General features: G+C 40.7%; 1 protein-coding gene and 1 non-coding gene across 2 annotated transcripts in view; both read right to left on the minus strand.

Moving 5' to 3' along the window:
• The window catches only part of LOC126237202 (NFX1-type zinc finger-containing protein 1-like), a 399723-nt gene that overhangs the window by 7091 nt on the left and 370614 nt on the right, over positions 1-22018 (minus strand). The gene's annotated exons all lie outside the window — the stretch shown is intronic.
• Positions 14642-14714, minus strand: Trnat-agu (transfer RNA threonine (anticodon AGU)). Its single transcript has one exon. It is a non-coding gene; the product is annotated as a tRNA-Thr (tRNA).

Raw genomic sequence — 22018 nt, forward strand, 5'->3', positions numbered from 1 at the left:
ATTTGATATAATCTTCAAATTGCTTATTTATGAATTCGGTCCAATTGTCACTTCTCAGAACTTTGATTTTGTTTCCAGTTTGTCGTCCAATCAGTTTCTGAAATTCCAAAAACATGGGGAAAGTATCACGGCTACTTTTAAGAAAATGCACGAACCCGTATGAAGTGCAGTCATCCTTGAAAATTATGCACGAATGTGCACCTTCAAAAGGCAGTTTTCTCACACGTCCAATAAAATCTACATGAATAAATTTGCCAGGAACTATTGATCATCATTCCAAATTTGAATTAAAAGATTTTCTTTTCTTCTTGCCATACTGACATGGTCCACAATGAAGATTTTGAACTTTCTTCATACCGAAACCAGGTATTAAGTTCAGGTCAGCCGTATTCTTGACACCACTGAAATGAATGTGTCCAAGGCTCTCATGCCAGATCATGGTGGAATTCAAGGAAGCAGGATTTGCCTGTAGTACATCTGGACATTTAAACAACATTTGATAACACAGATTGTCCATCTTAATTCCTGCTGCAGTTAGACCTGAACCACGAACTTCCATTCTCTTGTTGTCAAAAATAACTTTCATTCCTCTTTTTGTGACTGCTCCCAGTGAAAACAGTCGCATGGGGTAGCCGCGCGGTCTGCGACGTCTTGTCACGGTTTGCGCGGGTTCCCTTGTCAGAGGTTCGAGTCCTCCCTCGGGCATGGGTGTGTGTGTTGTCCTTAGCGGAAGTTAGTTTAAGTTAGACCTATGACCTCAGCAGTTTAGTCCCATAGGAACTTAACACAAATTTCCAAAAAATTTCCACTGAAAATAAATTTGTCTTTACCTTAGGATATACAATGTGTTTTCCAAAGTGTGAGGTTGCCATTTTTCCTCAACTGATGACAATACTTCAGTTGATCTAATGCCTTCTGCTTTTACGATCGTGTTGTCTCCAATTTGAACAAATGAGTCATCCAACTGAATTGGCTTAAATGTGCTGAACCATTCTTTGCATGACGCCACATGTTTTGACGCAGCACTGACAGCTAACCAAATGTTCTCGCAACCTGGAGCAAAAACATACACATGTTCTGCACTCAAAGCTTCGTGCCCAGATGTATGTTTTCGTATTAAGTTTTGCTAAAAGTTCTCTGCACTCAGATTTAAAATGTCCCTTTTTGTGACAGTAACAACATTCAACATCTTTTCTACTGACCGTGTTAGACACACTGTTGTTACCGGTATTTGAACTGAACTTGCGTGTTTTGTCCACATTTACTACTGCAAAGGCTGTCGAGTTTTCATCACACTGTAAAAGTTTTTGTTCTTCTTTCAATAGCCTTAAAGTCAAATTATTGAACGTTTGTTGATCTTCAGCACACAAGCCCCAGGCAGTTGAAAACTTTTCTGGCAGATTTCCCAAAATTTTAGCCATTTTGTCAACTCCTGTAACAGGTTCCCCAATATCAGCTAATGCTTGTACCAAGGACTCAACTTTACCGATGTGTTGTGCGACTGTGTCTGTTGGCGACATTCTCTAATCAAAAAATTTCTTCTTCAAGGCCATTTTATTAACTGTGGATCACTGTTCATGAATAGTCTTGCTCACATTTCTACTGAATTTGTGTACACCATAACAGACTGCAATTGGTCAAATTCCATCACAGTAGACAGAATGAGCATCACCTTCGCATTTAAGTCATCCCAAGCGGTTTGACTCTCACCAGCTTCATTTGGACTCAGTATCCCCTCAACGATATCAAGCACTTTTTGAGCATGAAAAATAATTTGCAACTGATATTTCCACAATTGGAAATGTTTACCATCAAATTTCTGGATACTGTATGTTTTCAATTTATCCATCTTCGTGTAGGCTGAATGTAAGTCAAACTTATAATACTCAGTTCAAAACAAAAACGAAGGTTTTCCACAGTAGACATCTAATCTACATGATTACTTTGCAATTCACATTTAAGTACTTGGCAGAGGGTTCATCGAACCACAATCATACTATCTCTCTACCATTCCACTCCCGAACAGCACGCGGGAAAAATGAACACCTAAACCTTTCTGTTTGAGCTCTGATTTCTCTTATTTTATTTTGATGATCATTCCTACCTATGTAGGTTGGGCTCAACAAAATATTTTCGCATTAGGAAGAGAAAGTTGGTGACTGAAATTTCGTAAATAGATCTCGCTGCGCCGAAAAACGTCTTTGCTTTAATGACTTCCATCCCAACTCGCGTATCATATCTGCCACACTCTCTCCCCTATTACGTGATAATACAAAATGAGCTGCCCTTTTTTGCTCCTTTTCGATGTCCTCCATCAATCCCACCTGGTACGGATCCCACACCGCGCAGCAATTATTCTAACAGAGGACGAACGAGTGTAGTGTAAGCTGTCTCATTAGTGGACTTGTTGCATCTTCTAAGTGTCCTGCCAATGGAACGCAACCTTTGCCTCGCCTTCCCCACAATATTATCTATGTGGTCTTTCCAACTGAAGTTGTTCGTAATTTTAACACCCAGGTACTTAGTTGAATTGACAGCCTTGAGAATTGTACTATTTATCGAGTAGTCAAATTCCAACGGATTTCTTTTGGAACTCATGTGGATCACCTCACACTTTTTGATATTTAGCGTCAACTGCCACCTGCCACACCGTACAGCAATCTTTTCTAAATCGCTTTGCAACTGATACTGGTCTTCGGTTGACCTTACTAGACGGTAAATTACAGCATCATCTGCAAACAACCTAAGAGAACTGCTCAGATTGTCACCCAGGTCAGGATGCTTCCCTGGGAAACACCTGATATCACTTCAGTTTTACTCGATGATTTGCCGTCTATTACTACGAACTGCGACCTTCCTGACAGGAAATCACGAATCCAGTCGCACAACTGAGACAATACCCCATAGGCCCGCAGCTTGATTAGAAGTCGCTTGTGAGGAACAGTGTCAAAAGCTTTCCGGAAATCTAGAAATACGGAATCAACTTGAGATCCCCTGTTGATAGCGGCCATTACTTCGTGCGAATAAAGAGCTAGCTGCGTTGCACAAGAAAGATGTTTTCTGAAACCGTGCTGATTACGTATCAATAGATCATTTCCTACGAGGTGATTCATAATGTTTGAATACAGTATATGCTCCAAAACCCTACTGCAAACCAACGTCAATGATATAGGTCTGTAGTTCGATGGATTACACCTACTACCTTTCTTAAACACTGGTGCGACCTGCGCAATTTTCCAATCTGAAGGTACATATCTATCGCTGAGCGAGTGGTTGTATATGATTGCTAAGTAGGGAGCTGTTGTATCAGCGTAATCTGAAAGGAACCTAATCGGTATACAATCTGGACCTGAAGACTTGCCCGTATCGAGCGATTTGAGTTGCTTCGCAACCCCTAAGGTATCTACTTCTAAGAAACTCATGCTAGCAGCTGTTTGTGTTACAAATTCTGGAATATCCCATTTGTCTTCCCTGGTGAAGGAATTTCGGAAAACTGCATTCAATAAGTCCGCTTTCGTCGGTGACAGTACCATCGGCACTGCGCAGCGAAGGTATTGACTGCATCTTGCCGCTTGTGTACTTTACATACGACTAGAATTTCTTCGGATTTTCTACCAAATTTTGAGACAATGTTTCGTTGTGGAACCTATTAAAGGCATCTTGCATAGAAGTCCTTGCCAAATTTCGCGCGTCTAAAAATTTTAGCCAATCTTCGGGATTTCGCGTTCTTCTGAACTTCACTTGCTTTTTCCGTTGCCTCTGCAACAGCGTTCGGACCTGTTTTATGTACCATGGGGGATCAGTTCCATCTCTTACCAATTTATGATGTATGAATCTCTCAATTGCTGTTGCTACTATATCTTTGAATTTGAGCCACATCTCGTCTACATTTGCATAGTCAGTTCGGAAGAAATGGAGATTGTCTCTTAGGAAGGCTTCTAGTGACACTTTATACGCTTTTTTAAATAAAATTATTTTGCGTTTGTTTCTGGTGGATTTGGAAGAAACGGTATTGAGCCTCGCTACAACAACCTTGTGATCACTAATCCCTGTATCAGCCATGATGCTCCCTATTAGCTCTGGATTGTTTGTGGCTGAGAGGTCAAGTGTGTTTTCGCAACCATTCATAATTCGCGTGGGTTTGTGGACTAACTGCTCGAAATAATTTTCAGAGAAAGAATTTAGGACAATCTCGGAAGATGTTTTCTGCCTACCACCGGTTTTGAACAAGTATTTTTGCCAACATATTGAGGGAAGGTTGAAGTCCCCACCAACTATAACCGTATGAGTGGGGTATTTATTTGTTACGAGACTCAAATTTTCTCTGAACTGTTCAGCAACTATATCATTGGAGTCTGGCGGTCGGTAGAAGGAGCCAATTATTAACTTAGTTCGGCTGTTAAGTATGACCTCCACCCATACCAATTCGCACGGAGTATCTGCTTCGACTTCACTACAAGATAAACCACTACTGACAGACACAAACACTCCACCACCAATTCTGCCTAGTCTATCTTTCCTGAACACCGTCTGAGACTAAGTAAAAATTTCTGCAGAACTTATTTCAGGCTTTAGCCAGCTTTCTGTACCTATAACGATTTCAGCTTCTGTGCTTTCTATCAGCGCTTGAAGTTCAGGGACTTTCCCAGCACAACTACAACAATTTGCAACTACAATTCCGACTGTTCCTTGATCCAAGCACATCCTGTATTTGCCATGCACCCTTTGAGATTGCAGCCCACTTTCTCGAGGCCTTCTAACCTAAAAAACCGCCCAGTCCACGCCACACAGCCTCCGCTACCCGTGTAGCGGCCAGCTGAGTGTAGTGAACTCATGACCTATTCAGTGGAACCCAAAACTCCACCACCCTATGGTGCAAGTCAAGGAATCCGCAACCAACACGGTCGCAAAACCGTCTGAGCCTCAGATTCAGACCCTCCACCCGGCTCTGCACCAAAGGTCTGCAGTCGGTTCTGTCAATGATGCTGCAGATGGTGAACTCTGCCTTCATCTCGTAAGCAAGACCGGCAGCCTTCACCAAATCAGATAGCCGCTGGAATCCAGAAGGAATATCCTCAGATCCAAAATGACACACGTCATTAGTGCCGACATGTGCCACCACCTGCAGCTGGCTGCACCATGTGCTCTTCATGGTATCCGAAAGGACCCTTTCCAAATCAGGAATGACTCCACCCAGAATGCACACGGAGTGCACACTGGATTTCTTCCCCTCCTTAGCCGCCATATCCCTAAGGGGCCCCATTACGCGCCTAACATTGGAGCTCCCCACTACCAATAAGCCCACCCTCTGCGATTGCCCAGACCTTGAAGGCTGAGAATCATCCTCTGAAACAGGGCAGGCAGCTGCATCTGGCTCAGCGAGAGACAGTACCTGAAACCTGTTTGTCAGACACACCAGGGAGGCTTTCTGATCAGCCTCCGGGGACGTCTTTTGCTGCCTGCCACGCCTTGGAACGAACTCCCAATCAACCACAGGCGAGGGCTCAGCCACACTGCGGGCAGCAACCGTGGCAACCACAGCAGCAGACCGATCTGGGGACAGACGGGACGAGGTTGACATCCCTGTGATACCCAAGTCTGGCTCCCCACAGTGGTGTCCATTGGCAACAGCCTCAAGCCGCGTGACCAAAGTTAGCGCCGCCTGCAGCTGTGAGCGAAGGGATGCCAACTCAGCCCTCATCCGAACACAGCAATCAAAAGTCCCTGTCCATTCTAATCGATGTTGAACAACAGTTACTGAAACACGAGTCCGTGCCTAGATAACGCAAGGGAAACATGCAAAGAATGTATGAACTAACCTGTACAAATGCCTAACGACTGCGCTACAATCTACCTGAATTTACGATTACAGTAACTAAAACTCGAAATTACACCTCCTATACGAAACTCACACGCAATTTAAGTAAGAATCTACGAAGTAAACACAGAAAAGAAGCTATATACGTATCGTTCTGCACTGTCGATGTGCACCAACTGGGAGCTCAGGCCACACTGGTCTCTGAGAGCCTACTAGACAGACAAGTGCCACTGACGTACCAAAACAAAACGAGCGAAATATGATAAGTTACAGGACTTAAGCATCACAGTTCACACAAATAAAACTCCAATAAAAAGCAATGAATTCACAGAACAGAAACAGATACCGTATGTATGCGTTTGAAATACGGTAAATTGAGAGTAAAAATAACTTATTGCTCCTTTCTTTATTGCAGCCAAACGTTACTCCGTAACCATAACAACAAAACAAAAATATAATTGTATGATGTCATGGAACATGGCCGCATGCAGAATGAACATAAATATATGGCACACTCACACCCACGAAAACTGAAAATGAAGCCACTAAAAAAAACTCAATACAACAAGCTCACTGCTGTCAACGCATGAACTGGAGCTGATGTCGAGACAAATTGTGTGAAATGGTTAATTTATTTCACCAAAGTTTTTAATTGGGCTGAACTAATTGATGCTCAGTTAATGGCACCTTTTATATGTGCATTCTTTGGATTTCACGTGCAAAAAGAGTCACCCTCATTGCATTTTATGTCCGTAAACAGTTCCCCCTTAAATAATTCCAGACTGGAGCAAGACTGATGGTTCAAGTACTATTCACTGGTATATCGGATCTTGATCCGTGTTTAGTTTTAACAGTTTGAAAAAAATCTTGTTTATTTGGATTTAACATGCAATAAACAAGATTTCTGGGAGGTTTTTGAGGTGCACCACTTCTATGCTTTAAGCTTGTACAAATCAGTCCAAACTTTGCACAAAGGTAGATAGATGAATGAAGTCAAAATGAATTTTTTCTCCAATAATCTTTATCCATTGTTGAGATATGGTGATTTAAAGATGAGCTAAATGTAGCTTGTAAAATTCATCCTTAGCTGAACTGAATGTGCGGAAGCAGTTTAAAGTGATTCAAAAAAATAAAAATGCTTTCTTAGATAAAACTGAAAATTTGCTTAAAAAATATAGTTCCATTTGGCTTTTCCTAGCACAAAGTATGTTTCTTGTGAGCTTTTTTATGTGTGTGACTTCTATGTCTCAAACTTGTGCGAACTGGTTCAAATTTTGTACAAAGGTGGACATATACATGTAATTAATGGTCATCCAGTTGTTTTGTGAAAGCTTTATCCAATGCCACAATACAAACAACATTATTCAAAAGACAATAAAAGTACCTATATCAGATCAGTCGTCCCCCGAGTCAACAAAAGTGTTCATCTCTTGAGAAGTTACGGATATATAATGGCAGAGTGGAAGTTGTGAACCAGATTGAGAAATGGTCCAATTATAGCACAAAAAGGTGAGTATGTCTTGGGAACAGTTAGGGATGTAAAAGAAAGGAAATAGCTTTTCGACTTATCTTGCAGCTTCGAAGACATTTAAACCAAAACGTCTTGATATATTCACACCTTTTTACAAGTTAGCCCTATTTCCCCAGTGCAGTGACCTCTCTTAGCTGCAATGTGTTTGCACACCTACATCTTGCAATTTAGAGGCTGATCCTGTGCCCAAAATTCAGAAAATTCACCAGCCACAATAAAAAAATATATAATACCAATAGGCTGAAGAGCATCCGTGTAATAGCTAAAAATGTTATTCTGGAGGTAATTTGGTCTTGTGGTGGTGGAATGAAATGACATGTGTCATGTTGCTTTACTTGACAAGACGCATTATGTTACTTAACATAGGCACTAAAACTAACAAGTAAAAAAGTGTGATTGTGGCTAAAAATGGCTCTGAGCACTATGGGACTTAACTTCTGAGGTCATCAGTTCCCTAGAACTTAGAACTACTTAAACCTAACTAAGCTAAGGACATCACACACATCCATGCCCAAGGCAGGATTCAAACCTGCGACCGCAGCAGTCGTGCGGTTCCAGACTGTAGCACAATGCCTGCCATTCTCTCTCTTGTTCTTTTCACATGTGAATTGCTGCCATCATTTTCATTGGTTCCATGCACAGAACATCAAGAGTGAAGGAGTACTCTTAAGAAGTAATTTATTCAGAGGATGTAAACACTAATAGTAGTGATGAAGAAGAATTAAAGACTTGTACAGAGAAATTATGAAAAAGAGCAATCCATTGGTGCAACAAGGATGAAACTCAAAGTAAAACTTGATTCTGTTTACGCCTGTAACAAAACTATTGAGAAATAAGAAAAGTCTGGCAATAGTATAATCAATTTGAAGAGTTGAGTGAATTTATCAGTTGAAATAGGTGATGCAAGGACTGTTGGTGTTTGTTTATTTTAATGAAAATTGAAATATTCACATAGGAATTTTGGCTTAATTAGTTATATTGTGTTCAACATTTAAATAATCTTCCACTGCCATGAGTATGACATCTAAATTAGCTAATTCAAGTTATATGAGAATAAAAAATTTCTCTTATATAGAATCTGGCCAATAGGTAAAAGTTCTGAAGGCATGAAAAATTCTTTGTTCAGTATCAGATGTTCCTTAACTACCATGAGTTTTTCTCCCCCAATTTTTAATTAAGTCATTGGGTCACTAGAGTGTGACATATCCATCACAGCAGCTCAGGAAGCAATAAGTGGAAACAGTAACAAAAATTTCACACAGATAATAGCACATTTTGAAACCTCATGACAGAAACTTGGGCACACACCTCATAGTGGTATTGTTTGTATGAAATTATATGCCGGAGCAAAAGTTTTGGATGCAGAAGTGTTGAGTATTTTACACTTTGTATGTAAAAAATATCCAGGATCAATGCACCTGCAAAAACAACTTTTTTGTACAAAGTGCAGTAACAGAGATGGCTGTTGTGATTATACAGGTTATTCTGCTGATGAGTCGGATTTCAGCAATGGTGGTAAGTACCAGTAGTTGTCTGGTAATTCCAAATATTAGATGGTAATTTTTCTTTAAGTAACATACAGACTTTATATAACAACTAAATGGCAAAATGAATGTGATCTTCACCTGCATACGAGGTGCTGGTATCTTCAGACTCAGTATTCAATGAGATGATGGCCACAAGAAAGAAGAAGATGCTGGAGGCTACACTGAGTTGCTGCCATAACAGCTAGTGACGTATCTAGCAGGTGCGAGTCAATGATTGCCAACAGCTCTCACCGTTACTTAGCAAGCAGTAGACAATAACCACTGCGGTAAATCAGATCAATTGCTGGAACATTTGTCAAACTTTCAGAAAGTGTAAAAGTGACTTTTGTAACCCTATTCAAGTGCTTATTGTGGGGAAGACTAAATTAATAAAGATTTTATTGGAAGGACTAATTGTTATGTTATCAACTGTTAACTTTTTGTGGGTTGTAAATTTGATCTTGTATTTAGTGAATATCATGGAATCTCTGGTACCAACGTCAGAGTATTCCCACATGATGAAGGATATTTAGGAGAGGTTCACTGTTAGTAGCGAGAACCTAAAAATGGAGAAGCAAGAAATGAATAACCATATAAATTCAAGTAATGATAAAATAGATACAGGTCTACAAGAAATGAATAATTGTTTAGCTGCAAGTAATGATAAAATAGGCAGAGGTGTCAAATAATTAAAGATAGATTAACTACTAATAATAATGAAATAAATACTGAAATGGAGCTAGTTAGAAAGGACCTAAGGACAGAACTGATCCAGACAATAACTAGGGTTCAAGAGGAGATAATTCATGTCAGTTAAAAGTTAAAGACTCATATTAAAGAGTCAAGGTTAGAAAACGAGGCACAAACTGATTCATTTAAGGAAGAGGTTTTACAAAGAATACACAGAAACACAGATAGGCCGGAATCACACACTCAAGAACTGAAACTAGATAAAGGGCAAATGAGTCACAGATCAATTAAACAAGGGGTGAATAGTTTAAACTTCTAGAATAAATGTGGAGGAAAGGCTTAAACAAAATGTTGATGATAGGTTAGGAGAGCCAATGGAAGAAATAACAGGGGTGTTTGACAACTATAAATCTAATAACGATAAAATACAGAAGGGTAACCTTAAGGAAGTAGGGAGCACTATAGCACTATAGAATAACTGTGGGGCAACGTAGAAAAGATTAAAATTCAGTGACAAAGAGACAAGATAGATTTAGAGAGCCCCAAAGTGCATTTAAAGAAAGGGAACAGTTCATCACAGCCAAGAGGTAGTGATGGGGGATGCAAATTCTGCAAGGAGGCAGATAAACAGAGTTCTAAAATGCTTCCTCATCAGCCAATGGAGCCCCGTTAGGTAAGTAGTCCTTAATGTAAGCTGGAGTGGATCTAATGCAAAATTGTAAGATTGAAAAAATGGGAAGCAATGAAAGACAATCTGCAAGTTTATTATAAAAGTTAGTAGATGATGATGATGTTCGATTTGTGGGGCACTCAACTGCGCGGTCATCAGCACCCGTAAAGTCTCAATGTTTATGCAGTCCAATTTTTACACAGTCCAATCTAGCCACTGACACGAATGATAATGAATGAAAGTTAGTAGAAGAATGTCATTTTGATAATACGAGGGTTGAATGAAAAGTAATGCCTCCACCTTCGTTAATTGGGTTTGGATGGGAATATTTTAATAAACAGATGGATGTCAGACGGTGCTAAATCTGGACTGTATGGAGGATGCTGTATGATGGTGAGCTTCAGTCTCTGAAGTTCTGCTGTGGTGGCACATGAAGTGTGTGGTTTGGCACTGTCATGCTGCAGGAAAACATTTCCCTTTTCCTTTTGGACCCTTGTTGGCCGTTGTTTCAGAGTTCGCAGCATTGTGATGTAATGCTCTGAATTTATTGTAGTTCCACGATCAAGGAAATCAACATGGATAACACCATCTGCGTCCCATAACACTGTGGCCATGATTTTTCCAGCTGAGGGCTGCATCTTGAATTTCTTTTTCCCGGGTGAGTCTTTGTGTCGATATTCCACAAACTGACATTTCTTCTCCTGGTCGTAATGGTGTACCCACATTTCGTCTGCCACAATTGAATGGAGGAAGGCATCACCTTCATTTTCATAACGCGAGAGGAGTTCCTGGCCAATTTCAAGTCTGTGCGCTTTTATTTCAGGAGTCAGCATCTGGGGTACCCATCATGCACAGATCTTCCGATAGCCAAGCAAAGCAATAATGTGACCCATACGTTCTTGTAAAATGCTGATTGTACTTGAAATTTCTCTCTGAGTGATACAACAATCGTCCTGAATCAATCTGTCAACATTTTGCTTGTGAAACTCATTGGTTGCTGTCACAGGACATCCAACTCTTTATGTGTCACACAGGTCAGATGTTCCCGCCTCATCATCTTCAAACTTACTCGCCCAACGACACATGGTACTCAAATCAAAACCATCAGCTTTCATTCTCTGATGAATCTCCTTTGGGGTGACACCTTCTGCTGTCAAAAATTCAACGGCTACACGTTGCTTAAATCGCATTGACTAACCATCTGCGCAGAGTTCCATACTTTACACTGTAACAACACAACTGTTCAATGCTAAGGCTTCCTGCCAACTGGAGCTATAGAGAAGAGGCTACGGAACAAGCCAGTACTACCACATACCAATGCTGCCAACAACTGAAGAGTTTTCAGTCAACCCTCGTAGTAATGGCATTACAAAGAGGTTGCAAAGATTCTATTGTTTTCTTGGGAACGTTTGAGCCAGTTTTCTCTTGCTGGTGGGATAAAAGGTGAATTCAATTCACTACATGATATTTAACAGGAGATGCCCCAAAATCAGCAATCAATGCCTTTCCGAGCATGATGTCTGAAATACTCCACTGTGATACTGACAAGGGGGAGACTGAGTCAATAATTAAATCACTTAAGGCTAAGGACTCTCACAGATATGATGGAGTGCCTAGCAGAATATTAAAGTACTGTGCTGCACATGTTAGCACTGTATTTAGCCATATTTTTAATTTTTCCTATAAGAATGGTCAGTTTTCTGAACGATTAAAGTACTCAGTAGTAAAGCCGCTTTATATAAAGGGAGAAAGGGATAATGTAGACAATTTTAGACCTATTTCTATTCCATCAGTGTTTGCTCAAGTTATAGAAAAGGCTGTGTATGTAAGGATAAATGATCATTTTATAAAACATAATTTGCTATCAAATATACAGTTTGGCTTTAGATGCTATATTATATTTTCTCTGATAGGTACTGGATGGATTAAATAAAAGGTTTTGAACGCAAGTGATATTTTTTGATTTAACTAAGGTGTTTGATTGTGTTGATCAAGAAATATTGCTCTAGAAGTTAGACCATTATGGAACACGGGGAGCACCTCACAACTGGGTCACCTCTTACTTTAACAACAGACAGCAAAAGGTCATTATTCACAGTGTTGAGAATGGCTGTGATATGGGGTCTCAGTGGGGTACAGTCAATTGGGAGGGGGTGGGGGGTGCCCCAGGGATTCAGTGTTGGGGCCACTCCTGTTCCTTATTTATATAAAAGATAAGCCCTCTAGTATTACGGGTAATTCTAAAACATTTATGTTTGCTGATGACACTAGCTTGGTAGTAAAGGATGTTGTGTGTGACATTGGCTCAGACTGTAGAAAATAAACTAATGCTAAATCAAAGTAAGACTCAGTTTTTACAGTTTCTAATACACAATTCAACAAAACCCGAAGTTTTAATTTCACAGAATGGGCATGTGATTAGCGAAACTGAACAGTTCAAATTTTTAGGTGTTCAGATACATAGTAAACTGTTGTGGTAAGCCCACATTCAGGATCTTGTTCAAAGACTTAATGCTGTCATTTTTACTATTTGGACAGGTTCTGAAGTAAGTGATCTTTCAATATGAAAATTAGTGTGCTTTTCTTATTTTCATTCTCTTATGTCGTATAGTATTTTACAGTGTGTTTCAAAATGAACATACCAGTTTTAAGGCATAGCAGTATTTATTACGTTCAACTTACAATTGTAAATAATACACCAAATGAAAGAGCAACTCAAACAGCTATGTATGTATACCTGTGCGCAATGGGAAGAGTATGGAATGACAAAGAGTGACTGAAAAACGTGTTGAACGAGTGTAAGTCTTTCACGCTTAGTCCCAAGAAATATCGCTGCGGAAAGTTTATGGGCCTTTCTTTTTCAGTAAATCAACTGTAACTGATGTTTCTTACCTTGATGTGCTACAGCTATGGCCCATGCCTCAAAGGGAAGAACCTGAACAACACATCTTTATTTGGGAGCATAACTCAGTATGCGACTGATTAAATCACATTGTATCCGACCGGTGGATTGGGCACAAGGGGCCGGTTGACACAGCATTTTATGCATGACCTCCACGTTCATACACAATCTGACGCGATCATGTGTATGTGCCTCCGATACCAGCTAATCTATCTGACACACTGATCAAGGTTTCAGAACAACTCGCCTATCGACTCCTTGTGTGATCGGTGTTCACACTGAATAATTGTAAGAAAAACTGTTTGTGTTTCTCTTTCATTTGGTGTATTATTTATAATTGTAAGGTGAATGTAATGTGTGCTACAAAGCCTTAAAACCCATATATTCATTTTGAAACACCCTGTATTTTGGGATAACTCTTCCCATTCTAAAAGGATGTTTTTGGCTCAGTAATGGGCAGTTCGGGCAATGAGTGGTGTAAGTTCGCAAACCTCTTGTCGACGCCTGTTCGTTAGTCAGGGTATTTGACATTGGCCTCTGAATATATATATTCTACACTGTCATTTCTTGTTAACAATATCAGCTTATTCCCAAGAACTAGCAGCTTTCACTCAGTTAATACTCAGCACAAATGTAATCTGCATTTCGATCGCACTTCCTTAACTCTTGTGCAGAAAGGTGTGCAATATACAGCTGCATCCATTTTCAATATGCTACCACAAGAATTCAAGAATCTTAGCAGTAATCCACACTTTCAAATCGAAACTGAAGAGTTTCCTCATGGGTCACTCCTTGTATTCCATCGAGGAGTGCCTTGAAAAATTAAGCTGATTCTTGTTGTATTGTTGATTGTGTTTACTTAAGCTTATGGATTGACTTTTTTCAGGTTCTTAAACATTTTATTTTTATCTGTTATTACTTTTATGTTGTAATTTCATGTACTGACATTTTCCATGACCTTGTAAATTTGCTCCTCAATTTGGTCTTATGGTGCTAGATGTGTAAATAAATAAACTTGAAAATAGCATGACAAAGTGCTAACTTAAGAAAGAACAAACAACCATATAAATTACATGAAGGGTGACAGGTCAGCGAAAACTGTTAACCACAATGGATAAAATGACAAAGCAGGGTATAGGTGTATATATAGTCACTGAAAAAATTAAAGAGCAACGAAGTTTGTCTCACTGTGTATACAGAAGTACATACAACTACATTTACTAGCAAGCACAGGTCCCCTGCGGTGTGATCAACTTTTTGAAACTATCTACACAGTGATGTAAGATCAAGATCCCCAGATCCCAGGTATCGCACACTGCAGCCATTCACTCTGGTGGGCCGTTGTTTGCGCGTAACTGATGGGGGGAGGGGGGGAAAGGGTGTGTGTGAACTTTGTTGATAGTAAATATGGTTAAATGATCTTAAATTAAATTTTCCCTGAGATATTTAAGTTTCTAATTTATCTACAATAATGCTGGAAGCTGAAGAAGTGAATTAAAATTTGTGCTGAAGCTGGGACTCGAACCCAGGTCTTCTTGCTTACTAGGCAGATATGCTGATCATTACACCACCACAGCATTATGGTCAACATAGCTGCACGAACTACCCAAGTTAAATACCCTCCCCAACACAAGCTCCAATTCACGTCTCCCCTTATATTGTCACTATTGCCAGGGCTTTCCAACATTGGAATAGAACCCCAGCATTGGACGTAATGCGGAAATGCTGTACTATATGTGATCGTATAGACCTTAAATTAAATTTTCCCTGAGACATTTAAGTCTCTAATTTGGGTATTTGGCTTGGGTAGTTCGTGCAGCTATGTTGACCATAATGCTGTGGTGGTGTAATGATCAGCATATCTGCCTAGTAAGCAAGAAGACCCAGGTTCAAGTCCCTGCCACAGCACAAATTTTAATTCACTTCTTCAGCTTCCAATGTTATCGTAGGGTTAAATGAGTTGCTTTATATAGTGTGGTTGCATAGTATAATGATACAATAACAACTTCACATGCTAGAGGATGTGGGTTTGAGACTATTTCTGAGATATGTTCCGTTGAGAAGCGACAGACAACGCAGCGACTGCTGAAATTCTGCAACAGACGAGGAGCGTGCTGACAGATGCAGACAGTTGCTGACAGAAAATGTCGACGAGGACAACATCAAAGAAATGATTAAGAGCAGCGCCAGACGAAGAGCACCAGGCGCAGACGGCATCCCGCTATAGTTTTACCTCGCATATTGGGATGTACTAGAAGTGCAATTCACGGAGATAGTGAATGAGATACTCAATGGGGTGAAAATTCCACCTGGGCTGACCGAAGGGACCATAACCCTCGTCCCTAAGTAGAAAGCCGCCCACCGCATTGAAGAGTTTCGTCCGATTACGCTCCTCAATGCCGACTATAAAATAATAGCGAAATGCTTTGCAAACAACCTGAAATCGGCGATGAGGAAAGTCATCAGTCCATGGCAAACATGTGCAATACCAGGGAAAAATATATTTGACGCCACATACACCTACAGGGACATAATAGCACAGGCAGCCACCACCAGAAGCGCAGGTGCCATAATTTCGATGGACTTCAACAAGGCTTTCGACAGCATCAATCATAAAACCTTGTAGAGACACTAAACAGGTTCGGGTTTGGGCAAAAGTTCATCACAATCATCCAGAAGATACTAAGTACTGTGAGATCGACAGTAATAATCAATAGTTGGAAAACGAAACAGATAAAACTGGACAGATCTGTGAGGCAAGGCTGCCCATTGTCAATGGCTCTATTCACTGTAGCACTAGACCCGCTGCTGTGGAAACTCACAAATGACATCAGAGGATTCTCTGTAGGAGACAAAGCAATAGCATGTATAGCCTACGCTGATGACCTAGCCATCTTTATTGAATATCAGGAAGATATGGGGAGAGTAGAAACCAACGTGAACACTTTCCAAAAAGCATCAGGCGTCCAAACCAACCCCAGAAAAACAGTACTACTGCTGACAGGTAATCAACGACTCAAACCAGACAGGCAGTGGTACAAAATAGCAGAAAGCCATAAAGTTCTTGGAATATTTATACGGTCTTGTCCACTTAGAATGGCCGCATACAACTGGAGAGACATGCTACACACCATGAGAGGTCTCTCCAGACAGCACACGAACCGGAAACAAACAATCTCCCAGAAAATAGACCTGATAAACATGATGATCCTGTCAAAAGCATGGTACCTTGCACAAATCTTAAGCACCCCAACCGAAATTGCGCGAGCACTTACGAGTGCAGTGTACTACCTGTTGTGGCGTCAAAATATATTCAAAGTCAAGCAACGTGCTCGCTGCCAAAGAAAGAAGAGGGACTAGGTCTGGTAGATGTAAAGACCAAATGTGCAGCCTTTCTACTAAAACTAACGCTCGCCATCCAGGACAATAACCCTGACAGCGTCACAGCCAAGATAATTGCAGAATACAAGGCCGCATCAGAAGAAGTGCTAGTTGACACGAGGCACATTCCCTTCAGAATGCGACACATCAGGCTGCACTACATCAACGAAAGTTACGTTCTGGACACCGTGGCGAACCCCAGCCACAGAACAGCCAAGAGAATATACTGGGCCCTAGGGGGAAGCTGGCAAAAAACAAAACTGAACACAAACTCCCGCAATATAATTGGAAACAAATATGGGGAAACGTCTCGTAAAATGTGTTGCCTAAACATGCAAATGGTACATGGTACAAAATAGTCAGCAGAACGGTACCAACCAACCAAAGACTGGTGGAGATAAAAACTCGTCGCAAGTGACAAGTGCGACGTATGTGCCATGACCAACACACTCAAACACCGATTCACCTGTGGGAATGTCACCAACATACGGAAGTGTGCCAGCAGATGGTGGCCCACGCAACAGAACTGCACTGGGAAGCATCACAGTGGAAGCAATCACCGCCCCAGACTGCGACCAATTTCCACGACCCAAGCGACTGGCGACTCTCTGGATACTCGCCATGACGGCACACGCCACCGTAGCGAGGAGGCAGACCGACCAGCTGGCCTTCCTGATGGACCTCTGGGAGGCGAACAAGACGGCCCAGCAACACAGGCACTACCGCGAGAACTTCAGAAACTTCCTGCAGATTCCACTGCAGACAGCAATCGCCAGAGTCCTCCCCAGCCTGTGACCCTCAGCACTGCCACCAGCCAACTCATCACACTCACCACAAGAAGAAAATGTGCAGTGTTAGTGAATAAGTGCAACAGAAAAGACAAAGTGATTTCTCCTCTCGCCTCAAATAGTGAAGTATAGTAGTCTAAAGTGTTTCTTCTTAGTGAAATCAGTGATACAAAGTGCTTCTCACCAAACATCTGTCATGCTCGCAGCCAGTGTCAAAAGTATGCCCAGTATTTTTTTTTTGCATGATTTCCTTTACTATGTGCCCTATAAAATTTTTATTGTTTACTCACACTTTCCTCTCTGCTTCTCTTATATAATATGACACAATATTTCTTTCTTCTTCAATTTATAAATAATCTGTAGTATATGTAAAAAAGTTTTCTTCCACCTCTGCTCCACCTATCATGCTGATGTTTTCCCTCATACTGTCTCGCCTAACAGTGCAAACTAGAGGAAGAGATCATACCAGAATGCACAATGTCCCTATGGCATAACAAGTGCATGACATACAAAAATTTAAACTCAACATCAATGTGTCGATGCTACATATAAATTATTATGCCTGTCCTGCAATGCTTCACAAGGAGAGAAAAAAAAGAAACAAAGAAACAAACAAAGACAACAAATGGCCATGTAAAAGGGTTCAAGGAACAACAATTGTTTCAACAATTAGGTTGCAGGTGGACACTGAGAAGAGGTGCAGTGATTTCCATAACAATGAAAAATACATCTTTGGACTCTTTATTGAAGATCATTTCTTGCAAATTAATGAAATAGTGTAGCTGAGGGCCCTGCAGCTCCAGAATTAGAAGAGCTCTGTTGCTCTGTCATTGGCCTTGCGCCAGAAAATTCAAGAGGAGGATGCTGGGGCAGATTTTGAGAATGGGGAAATCCTAATTGACGACATCATTGCTGAGGAGGAAGATGCTAATGTTCAATTTGACTTGTAGTAAGGACCAAAGAAGTCAAGGCAGTATCTGTTTATGTGAGATTCCATTACATATTTTTTTCATTAATTGTAATTTCCTCCCCCCATGAACCATGGACCTTGCCGTTGGTGGGGAGGCTTGCGTACCTCAGCAATACAGATAGCCGTACCGTAGGTGCAACCACAACGGAGGGGTATCTGTTGAGAGGCCAGACAAACGTGTGGTTCCTGAAGAGGGGCAGCAGCCTTTTCAGTAGTTGCAAGGACAACAGTCTGGATGATTGACTGATCTGGCCTTGTAACAATAACCAAAACGGCCTTGCTGTGCTGGTACTGCGAACGGCTGAAAGCAAGGGGAAACTACGGCCGTAATTTTTCCCGAGGGCATGCAGCTTTACTGTATGAGAGCTGCATCAAACCAGTCTAAGGACTGAAGACCACAACAACAACAACAATTGTAATTTGCATTTATTAATTATACATTTAGTTTTTAAGAAATATTATTTTTATAAAATATACATTGTATGTAACAAAAACCATGTAGTTATATAAGTGTGTCAGAAAGGATTTTCCATCTTTCCAATTTATAATGGTTGGTTGTTAATACAAACTGAAGAGCCAAAGAAACTGGTACACCTGCCTAATATCGTGTTGGGTCCCCACGAGCACGCAGAAGTGCTGCAACAGGACATGGCACGGACTCGACTAATGTCTGAAGTAGTGCTGGAGGGAATTGATACCGTGAATCCTGCATGGCTGTCCATAAATCTGTAAGAGTATGAGGCGCTGGAGATCTCTTCTGAAACCAGCTACAGTAGCAGCAATAACTGATCTAACAACTGTGCCAGACACTTGTTGTCTTATATAGGCTTTGTGGACCGCAGTGCTTTATTCTGCCTGTTTACATATCTCTTTATTTTAATACACATTTATATACCAGTTTCTTTGTCGCTTCAGTGTATAAAGCAAGGACAAACAACAAAATTCAAAGTCGATTTTCATACGTTCCAACCCTGACCTCAATGCACTTTTCAGTTCACTGGACAACACCATGGGTAGCACTTCTGAGGCTGTCTAGCTGTTTTTTCAAGAGAACCCCGCTATTCATAATGTGAATAATCAATTACACACTTGGACTTTACTACCTCTTTGTAGACTTGGTCATTCCTTTTAAGCTCTATATATCTGGAAGTAAGTGTGGAAAAATACATTTAACCAGTGCTAAATGTAAGAAACTAAATGGTATATAAGAGAGGGTGAGCCCTTTATGTTGTAAGACACAAGGGGAAAAGTAATAAAGAAAAAACTGAAATAAGTGCTAACATTTCACAGTTTTTGGTCTTTCCCCAAAGTTAGCAAAGAGTTCTGGAGGTCAAAATCTTGGATTTTACACTGCAAACCACGTACGTGCAACACATAAAAGTCCACAAAATTTGCCCTTTTGTGATGACCAATGTACCTGTAACTTGACTATCTTGTTCACATGCCTATCAACAGCTCATCATCAACTTTATTGTGTTACATTTATTACTCTCAGTATTTTTAGTCCACCATGGACTTCCCATATTACACTGATGGAGAAATAACTGCAACACTAAGGAGCTGTTGTACGATATAAACAAAAGTTGGTAGGTGTGTTCCGACACCTGAAAGATTACAGCTATTCAAATTTTGCACCAGTTCCACAAGAGTAGCACTACTAGTGCCACTGTGAGGCTGCAAATCAGGTTCATTTTAAATACACACTGTAATAGTTGTGGGTGTTCGTTACCTTTGAGATTGGACATTGTGAGTTGATATTAGTCAAGAATGCCTGTAAGACGACAAAGGTGTCATTATCAACAGCTCCCTGAATTTAAATGAGGTCATGTAACTGGGCTATGGGAAGCTATATATTCCTTTGGCGATACTGCAGAAAGACCTGGCAGGAATGTAGCAACTGTACATGATTGTCGCAAGAAGACCAGACTCAGGACAACCACATGGCACTACTGATAGGGAAGACCATCGTGTTTGGCATATGGCTCTGATGCACTGTACTGCATCGGCAGCAGCAATTTGAGCAGTAGTTGCCACCACAGTTAAACAACAAACTGTTACAAATCCTTTACTTCAAGGACAGCTCTGAGACAGACACCCCGTAGTGTGCATTCCACTGACCCCAAACCACCGCCATTTACCACTTCAGTGGTGTTGAGCGAGAGCTCATTGGAGGTCAGGGCAGAGGTCTATTGAGTTTTCTGATGAAAGCTAGTTCTGTCTCAATGCCAGCGATGGCCGTGTGTTGGTTAGGAGGAGACCAGCTGAGGTGCTACAGTCAACCTGTCTGTGTGCTAGACACATTGGAACTATATCTGGACTTATGGTCTGAGGTACAATTTTGTTATGACTGCAGGAGCACTCTTATGCTTACCCCATGCATCCTGACTGCAAATTTGTATGTCAATCTGGTGATTCAAACTGCAGTGCTGCCATTCATGAACAGCATTCCAGGGGGTGTTTTCCAACAGGATAAAACTAACCCATATCTGCTTGTAATGTAAAATCTCTATAGAGTGTCAATGCGTTGCCATGACCTGCCGTAGTGCTTCGAGAATTTCCGTGTAAATTCCAGAACCACTAGTCCTTCTACCGTCTCGAACACACGATATTTTAATAATAAGTGTGAGAGAACATACATTCTGCGCAACACATGTTTATGTGTGCAGGCTGCAAAGGAGTCACGATCACAAGGTAGATGCGACGGTCGAACGGCATCGACAAGTGTTTGCCACTCGTGCCACGGAAGTTGTATTAGAAGAGCAAGAAGTACTCATGTAGTATTCCTTGCTGTTTTAGTGTTTGTGATTATTGTTAAAGAAAAATGAAACAATTGATTATAGACATTTAAGTGAACTTCATGTGTTGGACTTGTTAGAAGTAAGACATGTTCATAATTATGTGGTCACAAAAATGTATTTAATTGAATCTAATGCTAGATGAATCAGTTGACTTGCAAACATTCAAATATTTATGTGAGAAGTGGTGAATTTGTTCTTTGTGGAAGTTGAAATATACCAAGGTTAAACTAAAAGTATTCTGCGGGTATCCACTTATTTCAAGAGTAGAGAGATAGAGAGTCAGATAAATTCCCGTAACCAGCATTATTTTTTGGAGGAGGTGGTTTTGGAAATCAACGTAGCCGGCTATCCAGAGAAGAAGATCGGCTGTGCATATCAAGTAAGTCAAATGATGTGAGAGGGGTTTGAATTTTGCATGAAATCCAATTTTGCATCACACTCCAGGTCGTCTAAAGCGTTAGACTGCTTCATTGACAGATCTGTCTCCGATCATCCATGTACGGGACATCATCAGACGACAACTCCAGCGACATCCACAACGTGTATTAACTGTACTTATATTGACCTAACAGGTACAGCAGACATGGAATTCAATCCCACAAACTGACATTCGGCAATTGTACAGCTCAATGTATGCACGTCTGCAAGCTTGCAGTCCACATTCTGGCAGTTACATCTGTTATTAATATAGCAGTATTTCACATTTGCAAAGGCTCATCTTGCACCTACATTAACCTGCGATCTTGCAATGTTACTAAATTGAACATGTTTCCCAGGCAAATGTATTCAAAAAATTTCATTACTCTATATTAATTATTTTTTGATGTTGCGATTTCTTTTCCATCAGTGTATATACATTTTTTCTTCTGTAAATTATGGAGAATCAAGAATGTATCCAGTTATCATCAGGATAGGCCGTCTGTGATCACAAGGATTTGTACTTT

Source organism: Schistocerca nitens, chromosome 2 (assembly GCF_023898315.1).
Source record: "Schistocerca nitens isolate TAMUIC-IGC-003100 chromosome 2, iqSchNite1.1, whole genome shotgun sequence".
Lineage (NCBI taxonomy): Eukaryota > Metazoa > Arthropoda > Insecta > Orthoptera > Acrididae > Schistocerca > Schistocerca nitens.